The 17908-nt window shown below is 55.6% G+C and overlaps 2 long non-coding RNA genes across 2 annotated transcripts in view; one reads left to right on the top strand and one right to left on the bottom strand.

The window, feature by feature from the left end:
• LOC112833361 (uncharacterized) overlaps nucleotides 1–3109 on the top strand; it is a 6632-nt gene extending 3523 nt beyond the window's left edge. The window contains exon 3 of the long non-coding RNA XR_012373698.1: nucleotides 2205–3109. This is a non-coding gene — a long non-coding RNA (uncharacterized lncRNA). The remainder of the gene's footprint in view (nucleotides 1–2204) is intronic.
• Nucleotides 3110–10481: 7372 nt separating this feature from the next.
• LOC112833028 (uncharacterized) lies at nucleotides 10482–14204 on the bottom strand. Its single transcript, XR_003210528.2, has 2 exons — nucleotides 11851–14204; nucleotides 10482–11310 (listed from the first exon to the last, which is right to left on the bottom strand). It is a non-coding gene; the product is annotated as an uncharacterized lncRNA (long non-coding RNA).
• Between the last annotated feature and the right edge of the window lie 3704 nt (nucleotides 14205–17908).

Below are 17908 nucleotides of genomic sequence, written 5' to 3'. Positions count from 1 at the left end.
GGGGGGGGGGGACTTCTAGTCTGAGCGAGAGGGGCAGTGAGGATGGGGCGTGGCACATGCTCTGTGTGGCTCCCTTGTATTTACATGCTGCTTGGTACCTTTTGGAGGGCCCCTCGTCTCGTTGGCCCTCACCAGGAGACCCCATGAAGGAAGTTGGTTTAGGTGTCTGGAGCCTGGAGAGAATTCTGGGCAGAGAATTTGGCAGAGAGTTCAAGTCCCTGTTGCAAGTCTGCCTCTTATCAGTGTCCTTGTGGATTATATGGCCTCCCGATCCTCAGGTTCATCTTCAGTAGAACGAGGTTATAATGCCTCTCTTGCAGGGAGCTATCAAGATCTGGAGAGGGGAGGTGTGGCTACCGGGCAGGGCTGGTGTCTCCAGGCCAGGGCAGCCCCTGTCTAGAATGGCTTATGTGGAAGGTGGAGACGTAATAGCAACACTGGGAAAGACCCCAGCCCAACGGCTGTCCTGGAAGCAAGCACCAAGCTCTGAGGAGGAAGGGGGTGCTGTAACCCACAAAGGGCAGTTCAGGGGCTTGCTCCTCTATAGTCAGGGGGACAAACCCAGGACTCACTGGGTAGGTGTCTGAGCTGGGGCCTCTGGAAATGGGTGGTGGATCAGGCACCCAGGGCAAGGGTGCCCGATGAGGCAGGTCACAGGACAAGGGCTGTTGGGCCTCTGGGATTTCAGATTCTGTTCCATATATTCCCTGAGCACCTGCTCTGGCTATGGGGGCTTATGTTCTAGGGGTAGACACAGATGCTTCCAGTGCAGGTGGGGGGGGAAGGGCAGCAAGGTGACTCTGACCTCAGACCAGGCACCGGAGCCAGCACCCAGAGAAGGCAGTCCTGCTCATGGTAGACCAGCCTCCTCCAAGAACCTCCCACATCCATCTCTATATCACACAGGACGCAAGGTGAATGATCTGGGGGTCCCAGGAAGAGTTGGTGTCTTTGAACTGGGCTACCCTTGCCTAGAAATAGTCCTGGCCCCAGCCCTGCCGCATCACAGTGGGTGGACAGCCAGGCACTGGGGCTGTTCTCTGCCCCCGCCATCTCTCCCGGGCCCTGGTATGGCCGATGGCCCTGGGAAGCCTGAGGGCTCTCCCTTGTGTCCTTTCTCAGGGTGGGTCCCGACGGCCCCGATGGATTACCCTCTCACCCCATTGGGTTGCTGTGGTTTGCTCATCAGCAGAAATGACTCCTCACCCACAATTGCATCAGTCTTTCCACAGATGGAGTGAATCACACTGCAAGATGTGGTTACAGGCTGTGTCCTGTGTCCCGGTTAGGGGCCTGCTGGGCCCAGCCAGGCTAGGGGTTGGGGCTGACCGTGACTCTGACTTGGCCTTGGGAGAGGAAACTGGAGGCCAGGAGGGGAGCACCAGCGGGGGTGGTGGTGGTGAGGGGAGGTGAGAGAGGTCATGGAACTTGTCCACACAGGCAGGGCAGGGGACTGGAACCCATGTCCAGTGACTGTGGCCGTGGCCACACTGGGGAACTGTATGGCTTCCCCAGCCCCAGCCTGCCCACGACACCGAGAGGAAGAGAAATGAGGGGAGCATCTCTGACCGTGCAGTGGTATGAGGGAACTGGGGAGATGAGTTGGTTTTGCTTCTTCCTCTTTCTCTATTTTGAACCCCCTTGGCTTGCTTCCCCCTTCAGCTGACTGAGGGCTTTCAACCTCAAGACCAATTTCTTTCTTCTCTCTGCTCCACAGGCCCAGCCCGTAGCTGGTAGGGACTGTCTTCAGGGAGGGACTGTCTTCAGGGCGAGGTGAAGTATCCCATTAGTTGGGTTTTCATTATTCTTCCCAGGGGCCGAAAGAGGCAGCGTTTCCCCCCTTGAGGCGGCAAGAGCCATTCTGCCCATTTTTCAGGTAGGGAGGGTGAGATCCGAAGGGAACGTGGCGAGCATATTTCAGTATGGACACTCCCAGTTAGTTTTATCAATTATCTTTCTTCTAACTGCATCTCGTTTTCATCTCTATCTCTTATCACCTCCTCCTCCCTCGTGCACAATCTCATCATCTTCTGCCTAGACCATGGCCCCTGTGACCTGCTCCAACAGGGACTCCCCGCCGGAGGGCTGTGGCTTGCTGAGGTGCTGGGAACCTTCCCAGCTGGGAGGTCAAATCTTAATCATTGAGTAAAGCTTATTAATTAATTCATTAATTTTCTTGGGGTGTGTGTGTGTGCAACTAATAGGGGAATGTCTGCAGACAGAACCTTGAACTGAATGTGGGACACCGTAGCAGAACATCAGGAAGGAAGGGGAGTCTTCCAACAAAGGAAGGTGGCGGGGAGTCTCTGCTCATCATGATGACTTGGGGCTCGGCCTGAGAGAACAGCCACCATCTTGAAACTTGCCAGTCTCACGCCAGAAGGAAAATGAGCCCTGGAGGTTCTCACACCTGTCCCAGCTGCAAGTTGACTCCCATCAGTTCTACTCACAACTCATTGGCTAGAACAGTCACATGGCCTCACCAACTAGCTGGAGTCTAACCGGAAGGTGAGGAGCTAGAAGAACGTGGGGAGCGGCGCTCCTGAGTACGACAGTACACCTCCTGCCCGGCAGAGAGCCTGGTAGGAAGAAGCTGATCAGCAAATTTTTGATGAAACAGTTTCCAGCCCAACCACTGTTCCCAGAATAGCTGTTGCGAAGGCACCAATGACTTCCATATTGCTCCACACGGTGGACACTTTTCAGTCCTTGTCTCCCTTGACCTTGCATATAACACCCAGATTTCATTCTTAATACATGTCTCTCGGCTTCAGGACACAACGCTTATCTGATATTCTTCCTACCTCCTGAGTCACTGCTTCCCTCCTCCTTTGCAACTTTCCCCTCCTCCACCTGGCCTTACATTTTGGAGCGTCCCAGGGCATGGGCCTCTTGGCTCCTCACTAAACTTTGTTCTCAGATGGGGCGCCTGGGTGGCTCAGTCGTTAAGTGTCTGCCTTCAGCTCAGGTCGTGATCCTGGGGTCCTGGGATTGAACCCCGCATCGGGCTCCCTGCTTGGTGGGAGTCTGCTTCTCCCTCTCCCCCTGCTTGCCCTGCTCTCTCGCTGTCTCTCCGTGTCAAATAAATAAATAAAATCTTTAAAACAAAACAAACAAACAAAACAAAACAAAAATCTTTGTTCTCCGTTAGTCTCATCCACCCCCGGGGCTTAAACATCTCTTCAGCTTTCGTTGGGCTCACCTTTCCTTTGAGCTCCTGGTCATGTGTCCCATTGTCTCCTTGGCATCTTTTCAAGAATACTCAATGTCCTCTGAACCTTCATATGTTGAAAACCAAAGCCGTGGCCTTCCTCCCTCCAGCCCTGGTCCCTAAAGCTGTTCCCACTTCCAGGGCTCCCCATTTCGCTGAATGGCCATGCCATCCCCCTACTTGCACAACCCAGAGCCATCCTTGGCCCTTCCTTCTCTCGCCCACACTCTACCATTTTAAATCCCTCCCTGAGCCCTGCCAACATTACTTCTTCCACTCCACCCAGCCTCTCTCCTTCTCCATCGCTAGTCCACATGGCACCTGTGTCCCATGTGGTTGCTCTCAGGTCCCTCCGTGGCCTCCATGCCCATCTAGCCCTACCCAGATGTCCTTCATGCTGCAACCAGAGGGATTCTTTCAAAATGCACATTTGATCGCACAGTCCCTCTCCCTGGGAAACACTTGAATAGCCTGCTCTTAGAAAAAAGATAAAATTCTTGTGCAAGACTGGTCTCTGCTTGCTTCTCATCTTCTCTCACTCCAGTTACAGTGCCTAGCAGATAGTAGGCCCTTGGTAAGTAGTTTTGGATCGAACCAACATGTGGTTTAAGAGAAACTGGCATCAATTCTGTGAGATTTGTTAGATCATTTCTACCGTGAAGAAGCCGCAGAGGTAGCTTGGTATGGCTTTCCTGGGTACCGAGGCTGGTTCAGGATCCCTTGGTAGGGCCAGCACGCACTGATATGGGGTCATTGTTGAATTCTGAGCAGTTAGTGCCAGGGCCTGGGGGCGGATGGGGTAATCCTTTGATGTAGCCTCTGTCCAGGATTGGAAACCGGGCAGCCTGAGCTGACAACCAGGCTCCTCGTGTCTACACTGTTCTGCCCACTCACTGCACCTGGCACCGAGGAGGTGTCGACATGGGGGCAATTTGTAGGATTCTGACTGCCTGGGGATGGGTCACAGCAGAAGCAGGGAGGAAGGCTGTTGGCCGGGCCAGACAGACAGGCTACCTTCACGGTCACCTTCCTTCATCCTGTGGGCTCCCTGGGCTGGGGTGGGGGGCCCCGCGGGGTGGGCTAGAAAGCAGTCTCTATTTCTGGGGCCAGGGGTGAGTCAGCCATCTCCCTGTGGTCTGAGGCTCTCATCTGAACCGCGACAGTCATTTCTTTCTTTGTGGCTTTGAGGTCTGGGGGCAGAGGGTGTGGGCTCTCGAGACCCCTTGGGCTGCCATGGAGAGTTCAGTCTGTTGGGACCCAGGGGATTCAGGAGGGACTCTGGGGAGTCCCTCGGCGAGCCTGGCCCGCTCCCCACCGGCTGGCTGTGGGCCTCCGGGTGGGCAGAATGTCCTCTTGCATCTTCTTAAGTCCCAAGGAAGCTGCTGGCCCTGTGTTCTCCAGCTCACAGGTTAGGAAACCAGAGCATGGGTAATTCAAGGGACTGAGCTGAGTTCCCACGGCTGAGAAGTGACCCTGCCGGACTGGGTGCTAGGCTGTCCCACGCCACCCCCTCTGGAGATGGCCACTCTTGGTCTTCTCTGAGGGGCCAAGGGGAAGAGGAAGTGAGGACTGGAGCGGAAGCTGGGTCCCAGCAGGAAAGGGATTTGCCCTGATGGTTCACATGAGGGGACTGAGGGCAGAGGCTCCTCACCGAGGGCCGGGGGGTGCGCAGGATTGAGGGACGCATGAGGGGCACTGAGGCAGCCCGAGACTAGCAAGAGCGGAAGCTCTGTGACCACCCCTGGTCTGGAGAGGCAGGGGGAGCAGTGTTACGGGGACCTGGTGAGAACTGGACCCTGGAGGAGGCGCTGCGGCCAGGGAGGGTGTGAGGACCGCCAGCAGCCCACCCCTACCTGTCTCCGCTGGCTCATCTCCCGCAGGGCTCCCCAGGACAATGAGCAGGCAAAGGGGCCTGGGGAGCATGCAGTCCTAGAGGCCAGTCCCCTGGGGATGGGCACCAAGGGGAGGGGTATGGAGCCTCAGTGGCAAAGACGCGGGGCCCAGACCCAGGGGTGGGGTGTCTGTGTGCGCAGCGTCTCCTTTTGTCCCTGTCCGGCCCAAATGGAGGGAACAATCAGCTGGCCTGCCTCTCCCCCAGGCGTGGCGGTGCTTGCCCCCAGGGCCTCCCCAGGCCCTTGCTGGGTCTGTTTCTTGACAGGCGCTTTCCCGAGGTGGGGGTAAGAATCCTGCATCATCCTGGGAGAGCATCTGGGCCAGGACTGCGCCTCCCTCACTGACTGTCCTGGGGAAACCTGGCTTCTTATCCCCCTTCTCAATCTCTCTCTCTCTCACTCTGCCCCCCTCCCTCCCTCCACCTCCACCCCCTACCTGGGGATGACAGCCTGTAGGCCTCCCCCCGCCCCCACCCCATGTCTCCCTGGCTGCTTTCTGCTCGCCCTCCAGGGCCCTCCTCCCCCCTGACTGGGGCTGAGCAGGGCCAGAGAAGCCGAGGAACTGACAGGGCGGGCCTGGAAGCCATTTTGAGCACGGCCTGCTGGTGATAGACACTCCCCGGAGCTCAGGGAGGGCATCCTCAGCCCGCAGAGCCAGGAAGTGAAACCACCTGCTCAGCACTTGGGGAAAGGGACTGGTGGGCCCGGCTGGGCTAAGGGAGCCGGCAGGAGGGAGAGGAGTCTTGGCCCGGAGGGGAGCCTGGCCTCCCCTGTCCGAGTGGCAATTAACCACCTCTCAGGAACCCCGGCGGCTCCTCGGTGAGGGCATTGAATATTTATGAATTAGCAGAGTCTGCAATGTTTTCTGAGCAATAAGTTTTCATGATGTGTGTTTGGTGAGCGAGGCAGCTACCCCGCCAGGACCCGCTGGTGCATTAATCTCCCTTGTCATCCCCCCCGCCCACGCTCTTATAAATAACTTTGCTGGATAATCAGATAATGGCGGGGTGGGGGGTAGAGAGTGCCCCACTCTGAGTGGTGGTGAGGTGTGGGGTTAGAGGGACTGAGGAGGGGTGGGCTGGGGAGGGGGGGCTGCCCCAGTCTGTCTGCAGCTACCAGGACAGATGTCAACCACCCTGCCAAGGAGCTCCGGAGTCACTGAATCCCAGCCCCAAATCACCTTCTCGAGCGGATGCTTTCAGTGGTACTGGGGAGGGGAGCGCGCCCATCACCCACTCTCTGTGGGACCTCGGTGACTTGGCCTCTGGTCCCCAGACCCTGGCCCCCACCCTGGCTGGTAGCAGTGTGGGCAGAGAGGCTCCTTGCTGTGTGCCAGGCTTCTGCAGGGCTGTGTGCTATGGCCCTGGGGGTGTCACCGCGGGCTGGCTGAGGGGGACAGAGTCCCGTGCGATTCCTCCTTCCTCTTCCTCACGGATCGAGGAAGCCCTAGAAGGAACAGGCCTGGCTTTGTCGGCTTATTTCCACTTAGCAGAAAGTGAATGACTTAGCCCCTGAGCCTCTGCTTCCTCATCTACGGAGTGGAGGTTAGAAGTTGTGGCAAGACTCCCATGGCTCCGAGGTAATGGTAGGTCGAAGGCCCCAGGGGTCCCTGGACATTGCTCTTCCTTCCCCATGAGTTCCCTGAGGGCTTTGTGTGGCACAAGAAAAGACATTACAGAGTGGGAGCCACGATGCCTGGGCTTTGGAAACTCCTGCCCCTTAACCTGCACCGGGGCCCGGATCTGAGTCCGGCCGTGTCCTGTAAGGGGGTGGGAACATTGAGGGAGGGCACGGAGGGGCAGGAGAGGGCGCGTGCCCCCAAGCCTAGTGCCCAGGCCAGCCAGAGGCCTCCCAGGCCAGGACAGAGAGTCCGGCCCAGCTGCCACTGGAGGGGAGAGAAGGGAAAGAAGCCTCACTCCTGCACAGCTGCCAACTCGGGGGAGCAACTCCCTTTGCCCTGGACTCATCCAGGCTCGGGGAGGGGCAAGGATGAGGTGGGGGTGGGGTGGGGATCAGACACCGGATTTCCACTGGACAACAAATCACCAGATGGGTAAGGCAGGACCAGGAGAGGCAGGGAACTGCCAGGACTAAGGCAGGGAAGCAGGAACCTGAGCACCTTCTTCAACACTGATGTAATCTGGTTAAGTGGATTTCAAAGCCAGCTTGAGGAGCATGCAAGGGACTGCAGGGAAGAATGACTCACAATGATGTGAAGACGGGGGAGAGAAGGGGCCAGGGGCGCTGCTTTTGCCGTCACCCTGACCAGGCCTCAGCTGGAGCCGGGCTCTTCCCAGGCCCGCAGAAGGGTAGATAGGGGACCTCACCCAGCCCCAGGAGCCACATGGATCGGGGCCATCCTTCTGTTGCTGGCGCGGCGGGCCATTCTGCCCCCCCCCTTTTTGTTTTTTAAAGATTTTATTTATTTGACAGAGAGAGTACAAGCAGAGGGAGAGAGAGGGAGAAGCAGGCTCCCTGCTGAGCAAGGAGCCCGATGTGGGACTCGATCCCAGGACCCTGGGATCATGACCCGGGCCCAAGGCAGCCGCTTAACCGACTGAGCCACCCAGGCGTCCCATTCTGCCCTTTTGAGAGTTATTTCCATGTCTGTAAAATTCGTCCATCACAGGATTACCTTAATCAGCGGATATGTCCTGAGAAACGTCTTTGCGGCCAGGTGCCATGGTTGGAGAGACACAGCCTCAGGGGCCTGTGCCTTCGGCTTGACCCTCAACTAGGAGCCACCCCCCACTCCCATGCCTGCCCCTCCGATCTATACTTCAGAACACAACCAAGGGATTTTTTTTTTTTTAAGATTTTATTCATTTGACAGAGAGAGACACAGCGAGAGCGGGAACACAAGCAGGGGGAGTGGGAGAGGGGGAAGCAGGCCTCCCGCGGAGCAGGGAGCCCGATGTGGGGGTCGATTCCAGGACCCTGGGATCATGACCTGAGCCGAAGGCAGACGCTTAACGCCTGAGCCACCCAGGCGCCCAACCAAGGGATTTTTTTAAAAAACCCAGAGCTAATTCTGCTGGTTAAAACCCATCAAGGGCTGTCCCTTGCTGTTAGGCTAACGCCCCCGCCCCCAACTATGTCCTTGGCCTTCAAGGCCCAGGGCGAGTTCTGCACCCTCATGACCCCTCTGTCTGTGTGCTCCAGCTCCCAGACCTTCCGGTGGCTCCCCATCCTCCTGGTCTTCAGGCCTCTCCGGCCAGCCAGGCCCTCTGCGGCATGCTGTGACCACCCTGTACTTCTCCTTGAGGATGCTACTGCTATCACAGTGAACCGGCCACTTTTGTGATTGACCTTGACTTTCTGCCTCCCCAGCCTGACGGTCAGCCTGGAGGGTGGGGGGCGAGGGTGGGTGAGGATCGCGTCAGTGCTGATCACCGGATAGGCCCACCGACCTCACTCGGTGCGCTCCAAACATTAGATATTATGGGATGGTGAGTCTGGCCAATGTGGGTTCAAGCCCCCACTCTGTCACTTACTACACATGGGGCTTGACTCTGAATTGCAAACGGAGAAGCCTTTATTTCCTTATCTATAAACCAAGGCTATAGCTGTTTTCCCGATAAAGCCATGGAGCGGATGAAGCAGGCCACACCTCGGTGGCTTCCGGCCACGGTCCCTGGTCACCTGGCTCTGGCCACCTCCTCCTCGGGGCCTGGCTGGGAGCAGGGCACTCCAGGTACCTGGTTCCAGCCCGGCTGGTGGAAATGTGAACCTGCCGAGGGGCAATGTCCCCCAGGGTAGGGGGGCCACCCCCCTCCCCTCTGCTCTGGTTGCCCCTGGGAACAGAGCGGCTGGAGGGGGAGGTGTGCGGTTTCGCTTTCAGGGTTTTCAAACCAGAAGACAAAAAGGAAAAATGAAACCACCCGGAAAGCGACAGGGGCCCATTTTGTGGCAGCCTCGGCCTGACGTGTTTTGCTCGTTGGGCACAGTCGGCCTCAACTATTTATTTTTTAAGTAACTGACTCATGAGTCAGTCGGTTGGCTTGGTGGTAAAACGCAAGCCACTATCAAGGAAATAGCTGATGAACGACATGCCGTGGACGCCGTGCCAACACGCCACTCCTGACTTCTGAAAATCTCTTGTTTTCTCGGCCTGCCTGAGCCAACTGGAGCCGTGGTCCCTCGCGCTGCTCTCCAGGACCAAGTGCCAAGTGCATCTGAGATTGCCTCACGGTCGCTGTCCCCCGCCAGTACATGTTTGCTGTAATTATACAGCGTCTAAAGGAGAAGCACAAAAGACTTGTTGATTTTGGCCGGGGTCCGGCCCGCGAGGCGGAGGCTGACCTGGGCCCCTGGCAGAGTGTGGGAAGGCCGGCCGGCCGCCCCGGTGAGGACGTGACCAGCTGGAGCAAGCCTTGAACCCGGGCCATCGCTGCCAGAACGGCCGCCTCTGCCTGTTTCTCCTGCCAGCTGACTTGAGCCGCTTTCTTTGGAGAATAACCCGAGAGAGAACAAAACGAGGAACTGCAGCTCCTATAAAAAGCAGCTCGCTCCTTCCTCCCGCCAAGTCCCCAAACGATAATCATCTCTGAAGTCGGCTGCCCCTCCCTCCCAAGTCACTGAACGTGCTCATTGTCTCTCCCGTGGCTCTGCGAGGAAGCGGCTTGGCTTCGGACGGGCCCCTCCGTGGTGGCCAGGGAGCGGCGGCCCTCAGAGCCCTACTTCCTGCCTCCCCCAGACGGGCGGTGCTGGGCGGTCGAGAGGTCGGCCAGAATGCGCTGGAAGGGGGACCCTGGCTGGGGCTCGGGTGCTGCCTCGATGTCTTCCGTGATGTGGACAAAGACACGTCCTTACCCTTGGGGAGCTTCAGTTTCTCTCTCTGTTGTTGGAGGGAGTGGACTAAGCCGTGCTTTCCGTACTCACCCCTTTTTAATTTTTTGTTAAATTTGGGGCAACACTTCTTTCCAAGGCAATTTTACATGGAACCTCAATACGGAAAGCAGAAATGCTTGGTGGAGGCGGGGGGAGGGTCACAGCCCCATCCACTCAGCATTCCCAACCCACACCCCTCCCAGAGATCCCCTGGGACCCCCCCACCCCGGGGGAACCCTTGGGTACCGTGGAACACAGTTTGAAAACCACGGGCTTTGCTCTCAAAGGGCCCCACCCCCGCTGTCAGCCTTTGGGTGAGGAGAAGAGTCTATTTGCTGAGGTAAAATCCCAAGAGTTGCCTTTGGCTGTCTCCGGCGAACCTGACTCCATCCTGGGATGGGGGATAAATTCGGCAAGAACACGGCAGCCCCTAGTGACAACAACAACAAAAATGGTTTTGCGCCCACTGAAGTTTCTTGAGCAACTGGCAGGCTGCCACAAATGTACTTAGGCGGAAAATCACCAGAAAAAAATGATATAATCTGACAGATTTTTCACAGGCTTAAATATTCATGAATTAAAGGAATTGGCAGAATTTTCTACATTATTAGCTTTCATCATGGCTGCAGGAGCAGTTGGTATACTGGCCGCTCTTCAAGATCCATTAATCTCGTCCATAAGAGCAGCCATTTTAAAATTAGCTCTTTTTACCGAGTGATGGTGTACCGGGGAGATGGGGAAATTGAAATGCTATCCCAGTGTAAAGCTCCATCCCCTCCTCACTTTAAAACCAGCAGGGGAAGCCAAACAGAATCTCAGCAGGAAGGGGTCAGAGACAGGACCCACGCGGAGGGCCTTCTGGTTCCTTTACATAGGGCGGCAAGTGTGCTGCCCGCTGTGTCCCCAGTGCTGGGAGGTTAAGACAACTTTCTGGGAGGCCCAGACCGAGAGACCCAAATAGGGGCTTCGGAGGGAGGAAGACATTTAGACCTAATAGCACAGTCTTTCTGCCAGATGGCACTCGGGGTGCAGGATGGCACGATATCCAAGTAAGACTCATTGTTTATGGAGTGCACGCTCTGAGCTGGCCACCGTGCGAGGCGTGCATCTTCTCTTTCTGGCATCAAAGAAATTGGAAGGTAGGTATATATAGGTAGTGGTTGAGGAAGCGAGTCAAGAGAGGTTAAGTCACTTGTCCAAGGTCTCACAGCCAGTAAACAGCAAGGCCACGATGCAGATCCAGGTCTGCCCCCACATGCTGTGTTTCTCGTTGGCCTAGGATACTTCGAAGGGACGTTCTCTCCAGCACATCCACAAGCTGCTAGGAGGAAGCTGCTTCTTTCAAAGCATGGAGCAAAGTTGTGGGTCAGATCATCCCTACAAAAATTTGAGACCCAGATTAATTTCATCTCTCCCTGCTCCCTCACCTCCTTCCCTCCCTCATTCCATTCCTGTTTTACAATGCAGGTTTTATTATTATTCAGGTATGGTGAGGCCATCAGCTCAGGAGAGGACTGCCAGGGAAAAGAGAGTTTATTACTTAACACCTCCCAAGAACCCCGGGAACCGGTACGCATGCCACACCATGCAGGGTCACCTGTGGGAGGACTGGGGTCAGCCTGGAGGCAGAGAGAGTGAGGGGAACACGGGGCCAGAGTCTTTGGAGTGGTTTCTGAGGGCGGGAACCGGTGGGGCAGCATAAGCAGGTTTAGGATTAGTTAGTATAAATAATGGCGGTAGGCTCTGGGGCATAGGGACTGTCCCTAGTTGTCTGGTATCTGGCCCTGGGGTAAGTAGAGAAGGTGGATCGTGGCCTGGAGTCTGTGTCTGAGGAAGCAGGTAGTTGAGAGGGACAAGGGCTTTGGATTGGCTGGTTTGCATATGAAAGGTATACTCACAGGCAAGTTGTTTACTCACTCTAGGAATTGACTACCCTTGGGAGGGGCAGTCTCTGCAGGGTCAGCAAAGCTCCAGGTATCAAAGTGTCCGAGATACCAAAAATAAAAAGGCATGATTAATATCCTCCCTTCCATCTATCTAGGCATGCATGCATGCATGCATCCATTCACCCATCCATCCATCCATCCATCCATCCACCTACCCATCCATCTATCCATCTGTGTATTTATTGGGTCCCTACTATGCTGGGGCTGAGCTAGGCCTGGGTACCTCTGTAGACCTTGCTCTAATTCATTTTTCAGGATGGTGGTGAGCGTCGCATGCTCACCAGAGCCTGCTCCTTACCTATCTGCCCTCATCCCAGAGGCAGAGTTCCCAGAGCTAGTCCAGGAGTTTCCCAGGTCACTTTCTACCCTCAGGTCTGCCTGTTGCCCATGAGCCAGGGCTCAAGGAATTGCCAAGGGGTATTCTTGTTTAGGTGATATCCAAAATTTTTAACACCCAGAGGCAGAGGAGCCCATCCAAGGTAGACTGAAAGCAGCCTAACTAGCCAGATGGGATGTGTTTGGGTGAATGTCACCTGTCGGGGTGACAGCCCGTGAAGTGCCGCTCAGAGGGTTGAGGGGAGGACAGAGCTCCCTGTTTGCCAGCTTGGGGCCGGCAATCTTTCTGGGTCCCAGAATATTCTTCGTGGTTGAGGAGTGATAACTATCTGCAGACAGATTGAGTGGGGGAGCTGGTGTTTGGGTAGCAGTTCTCACGTTTATCATCAACAATAATGATGATTAGTCATCATAATAATTAATAACTATTTAGACTTGCATGGTGCTTATTTGTAGAGTATTTATTCCATGCCAAGTGCTTTATAACAGCTTATAATTGTAGCCAAAGTTTACTCAGCTCTGCTGGGGGGCCCATCGCTGCTGAGCTTAGGACTGTCCAGGTATTACCTTGTTTAGTTCACGCGCCATGAGGTTGAGGGAAGAGGTTAAGGCTCAGAGAGGTTAAGTTACCCCTCCAGGGCCACACGGTGAGTAAGTGGAAGAAGTCAGTCTCAAAATCCTGTGTCTGACTCCCAGCACTGGTCTCTTCTATGCCCAGCCTGATCCTCAGGCCTTTAGATCCCAAGTCCCAGGGGATCAGAGATAACATTCAGGGCCTGGGCCGTGGGTGAGAAGCAGAACCAACGTCTTGAGCCTGACACTGTCTGTCTGTGTCCCAGGCCACGTGGAAACATTGAAACATTGACGGGACAAGAGTTCTCACTGCAAGCTCATGGAAAATCTTGCACAAAGTCCTAGAGCCTAGCTTGACGTGAGTCCGCAGCCCCTGTACCAGAGCCCCTACGAGAGCCACCACGATTAACAACTGTCTCCCTAAGCTTGGCTCTGACATGTTTGGCCTTCCCAACTAGATTCAGAGCTGGCATCAAGATTCCTCAGCCAACCCCATCTACCCCCACTGCTTTCGTGGCTGGTGCTTATGTCATCCCACTAGATGACACAGAAACACACACAGGAAATCCTGGAGTGTGCTGTGAGGATACGGGGAAAACCCACTGGGCCAGTTTTTACTGTACATTCAGGACTGCTGAGGAATCAGCTGGTGGACTCAGGGGCTTTTGATGTCAGAGATAGGGATGCCAGTGGTTTTCCTGCAGCCACAGAATGTTTGATTCCTACAGGATGACTTCCCTAGAAGTCTCTCCTTTCGACATGATTTCCTGACTCAGTTAAACCAGGAAGGGTGGCAGGTGGTGTGGGATGGTGTCCGAGGGAGCGGAGGCTGGGTCCTTCCTTCTTCAGCAAACCTCAGGAGGAGATGAGAATGGAGGAGCTCGGTCAGGCAGGATGGCCATGCAGGGGCCCATCGCTCAAAAGGGGCTTGCCTCGCACCTGTCCCCAGACACATCCTGGGGCTTGTGCTATGGTAAAGTGCCCCTCTGCGCCTGAATACCCTCGCATCTGCCTATGGCCTCTGGGGTTGAGCCCAAACTCCATGAGTGGTTGTGGATGGGACCAGAGACTGGCCTTGTCCGTAAGACTGGGTCTAGGAGAGCCCCAGCCCCATATGCATCCTACACTCTAGCCTCATGGCACCGCCTGTGTCCCCTCCCCTTTGTGCCTTTGTACCCTGGTCCCCCACCAGGAATGCTCTTCCTCTGTCTGTTTGTCCTCCAGGCTCCAGCCCTGCTCCTGCTCAGCAGAGTGAGTAGGTACCTCTCTCGTCCTCCCCTGGCACTGTCTACACGCCTCTGTCTCAGCATTTATATGTGGCAGGTGAGTTCCCTTACATACATTCATCCCCTGCTGAGTTATTTGTGAAAAGGTCACATGGGACCACATTTGATGCCGAGAAATGCCTGATCTCCGCCCCCCCACCCCTCCCCCGCCCCGGCCCTGGCCCTGGCCCAAGCCCCCAGCCCTGCTCCCAGAGCAGACAGGACCTGCAGGGTTAGTGGGTTTGGGGGGATGGTGGAGCTGGTGAGCAGCAGGTCCCCGAGAGCTGGGGCATTCTAGAACCAAGTGGACTTTGGGGACAAGAGGCTCATGGGGACTGACTACCAGAAATGGAGAGATGCAGATTCCTTGGCTCCAGTATGTTGTTGGGGTGGAATTCCGTGCTGGAGTGGGGAAGGCAGGTGCAAAAGGCTTCTGTGCCCACCACCCTCTTCTGGCCTAGGGACTTCATCCCTTGACTCACCTCCAAGAGCCAACACCCCCCGGGTCTTCATGAGGCACCAACTTGCCGGTGACCCTGAACCAGTGGCTTCTCCTTCTGAGTTAAGTTTCCAATCTCTGACCCACTTACTTTGGGATGAAGTGAAGAGCAGCTGGGGGAGTGCTCATGAAAGTACTGAGCATCCGCCCCCCCCCCCCCCGCCCGTGGTACTTGAGGAGAAGGACGGACTCTGCAAGCAGCCTGCATGTGGATGTGTGCTGGGGCCAGTCGCTGGGGGACCAGTTGGCCTGTGTGTCCCCTGCTGGGACTCACTCACTGGGGCTTGCCAAGGCCAGCCCCTGCCCGCTGGTATCCTGGGCTTCTGCTTCCCCCCTCGCTGTCTCTCTGCCTTGTTGCTCTCTCTGTGTATGTTTCTCTCTCCATCTCTGGCTCTGTCTGTCTGTCCCTTCCTCCCCCTCTACCCTTCTTATTCTCAACCATTCAACCCCTGCCTATTCTTCCGCTTGCTTAGCCATCCCCCATTCCCAGCTAAACCCATTCTTTGCTCCCTACCCCAGGATTTTCCTTGCATCTCTGCATCTCAGAAACCACCTACTCTAGCTTTCTGGGGACACAGAAAAAAAAAAATACACTGCATGAGCTCCTGGGCTTTCAACTCACCAACAGAGGTTAAGGGCCTGTTGCTGCCAGAGCAGGACCCCCTTCAGGAAGGAAGCCAAGGCAGGCCCGGGGGCCACTTGGCTTCTGCAGGGACATGCAGTGCTTTTGCTCCTTATACCACTGTCTTCATGACTTCTATGACGTGGGAAGGAAAGATGGTGGTGCTGCTGGCCCTGGGTGAGAGTTACACTAAGTGCTCAGTTTCCTTGTCTGTAAAATGGGGATGATAATATCTAACGAGTGGTTTTTGGTGAGGCTTAAACAAGTCCATATGTCATCCAGGACACAGCACACACCGCCTAGGTGTTGACTGTTGTGATCACATGGGTGAGTGCACTGGTTATGGCATTCTATTTTTTTAAAGATTTTATTTATTTATTTGACACAGAGAGAGAGACAGCGAGAGAGGGAACACAAGCAGGGGGAGTGGGAGAGGGAGAAGCGGGCCTCCCACGGAGCAGGGAGCCCGATGCGGGACTCGATCCCGGGACTCCGGGATCATGACCTGAGCCGAAGGCAGTCGCTTAACCCACTGAGCCACCCAGGCGCCCCTGGTGATGGCATTCTAGCTGTGTGATGTTCCATTTACCTTCTTGAGCCATTTCCTCCTTTCTAAGATAGGGCTGTAATTCTTGCCACCTGGGGGCTTGGGAGGTATTTCAGGTAAAGCACCTTGCAGCGTGCCTACCTCTCAGGAGTTGCAAAGTTAACCTCTCTTCTCTTTTCCCTCCTCCCCCTTCCTCCTTGTACGTAAAACTGAAGCCCAGGGACGTGGCTAAGGAGGCTGGCTCAGCAAGCCAGTGGCAAGTCTAGAAACAAAACCAGACGTAGGACTTGCCTTTTCTCTCAGTCCCTCGGCAGACAACGGCCGGCTTGGCCGCCCAGTCAGCATTTTGGCTGCAGATTCTAAACCTGTTTGTCCCCAGAGGTGGGTCTCTCTTGATTGCTCACCCATCTGTGCTGACTGTCCCTTTCACATGGAGAACAGTTCATCCTAGCTCTAAAGCACAGGGACACTCGTGGCTTCATGGACTTCTTCTGCCTAGATTAGGGTGGTGTCGTTAAAGTCTTTCGTGAGCCAGGAAAGAAAGGTAGGACAGAAACAGGAAACATTCTTTCTGAGCTCAATTAATCCCTGTCGGCAGGCAGGACTGTACCCGCAGACTGACTCATTCCAGATGGTAAGGTCTTTCTTGGAGCTCATCTCAATGCCTCCCACCACTTGTGTGCAATTTCCTTTGGAATCCCCCCCCCACCCCTTTCGTCCCCTGTGGGGTCTGGATCATCATTGCAGAAGAGCCCAGATGCAAAACTTTCCAGGTCCAAATCTTCCAGCCCTCTGCCATCCCTTAGCCACCGTGGGAGAGGTCCTCAGGCCACCCTCCTGCCCAGAGAGCCTGTTGGAGCTCAGTGCCTTTGCACGGGAGGCCTGTAGGTGGCAGCAGCTCCTGATCCCAAGACGAAGAGCCGAGCTGGAGCGGGGGTTGCAGAGGGGGAGGCGGAGCCTGAGCAGGCCTGGCTTGGAAGCACCTGGGAGTCAAAGGTGGGGCCAGGGATCAGGAATCAGGTGAGCCTTGTGGAAGGCCACTCAAGACACTGTCAGCATTGGAGAGAGCTACACAAGGAGGACAGTGTGACAGGTCGCTCTGCAGCCAGATTGCCCGGTTCAAATCCTTGCTCTGTCATTTACTAGGGGCGTGACTGTGGCCAAATTACTCTAGCTCCCTGTGCCGCAGATAGCCCATTTGTAAAATGGGACTCAGAATAGTACCCGTATCAAAAGATTGTTTCAAGGTTAAATTAGAAGTTAGTTGTCAGGGTAAGTCCTCCTTAAAGATCAATTCTGTGCCAAACGTCCGTTTGGTCAAACTGCGAATGGTGCTAAAGAGAAACACTGTGGTTGCCTTGTCTTCACCATCTAGTCTGGGAGTGGGAGATGGTGCATCAGCAGGAACATGTCCAGCACCCAGGGTCACAGCCTGGGTCAGGGGACAGACTCCAGGCAACCAGCTAGGGCCCTCAGGGAGCTGGCCTGTGCACCTGGGAGCTGTGGTCCCTTCCTTCCCACCCCTGCAGGGGTTCATCTCAGGCACTGAGGTCCTGGGGCTGCAGGGCTGGGCAGGGGCTCCCCACTAAGTGGGAAGGGAGGGGACAGGGAGAAAAGTATCTGAGGACAGCCTGCCCTCCACATGGTGAGCTCTTGACAGCACCTTTTCATTAAAAACCATCTCTTTTCAAAGGCTCCAGTCCCCAGCATAATTGAGGCTTTGGTTCCCTCCACTGCTGCCTGCTTGTTTTCCGAAGAGCTGCCTCGGTGCCCCTAGGAGCCACTGACAGATTTTCAGAGCAACAATTCTGAAACCCAAAGAGGCTTCTGGGAGTGTGTGAGCCTCGCTCTCTCCCCACACCAGTGCGCCCCAGGCCTTGGGAGGGGGCTGGATGTGTCACAGCCCAGCCTTCTGGGGCTTTCGGGCTGATCTCAGGATTCCCTGGGAAATGAGGAGGCTCTTTTCGTGGAGAAGTCTGCCGGCCTCAGGGATCCCAGCTCCCACCCTATCTCCCTATTTTTCTCTCCTCCCTGTCTGCCAGTATTGTACTGGCTTCGAACTTGAATGCCCTAGAAGTGCATTCATTAGGCAGATAGCGCTGTTGATCACGAAGGCTATGGTCTCTGCCTGCAGCATCAGAGGCTCCAGCCTGCCCACGAGACTTTCAAAGACTACAGACTGGGGCT

The sequence above is a fragment of the Callorhinus ursinus genome, unplaced genomic scaffold (assembly GCF_003265705.2).
Source record: "Callorhinus ursinus isolate GAN/ISIS: 27379988/994484 unplaced genomic scaffold, GSC_fseal_2.0 scaffold25, whole genome shotgun sequence".
NCBI classification, from domain to species: Eukaryota; Metazoa; Chordata; class Mammalia; order Carnivora; family Otariidae; genus Callorhinus; species Callorhinus ursinus.
This window is presented reverse-complemented; position numbering and strand designations above follow the sequence as displayed.